Source organism: Leptonychotes weddellii, unplaced genomic scaffold (genome assembly GCF_054177405.1).
Source record: "Leptonychotes weddellii isolate Sample4059 unplaced genomic scaffold, ASM5417740v2 HiC_scaffold_355972, whole genome shotgun sequence".
NCBI lineage: Eukaryota > Metazoa > Chordata > Mammalia > Carnivora > Phocidae > Leptonychotes > Leptonychotes weddellii.
This window is the reverse complement of record NW_027957090.1, coordinates 1-212: the sequence shown is the minus strand read 5'-3', so window position 1 is coordinate 212 and position 212 is coordinate 1. Positions and strand designations below refer to the sequence as shown.

Here is a 212-nt window from a genome sequence, read left to right as displayed (position 1 = left end):
TGACCGAGGGGAAGCTGTCCCTCACTCCTACCTTCCCTGGGGGAGACAACGTGCTGGACCTCAGTTTCGATGAGAACGACGGTAGGGAGTTCTCACTCATTTTGTTCAGCTTTTCCAAGGAATGCACAATGAGGGAGTCATCATCGATCCGAGCACATTCGGGGCCTCCTGGCACATCGAACGAGGCCGGCTGGGCCCGACTCAGAGGTTTG

The 212-nt window shown here is 56.6% G+C and overlaps 1 non-coding gene across 1 annotated transcript; it reads right to left on the bottom strand.

Annotated features, from left to right (window-relative positions):
- Window positions 1-55: 55 nt before the first annotated feature.
- On the bottom strand, window positions 56-150 carry LOC145719249 (small nucleolar RNA SNORD116). The gene has a single exon (XR_014142264.1). It is a non-coding gene; the product is annotated as a small nucleolar RNA SNORD116 (small nucleolar RNA).
- Between the last annotated feature and the right edge of the window lie 62 nt (window positions 151-212).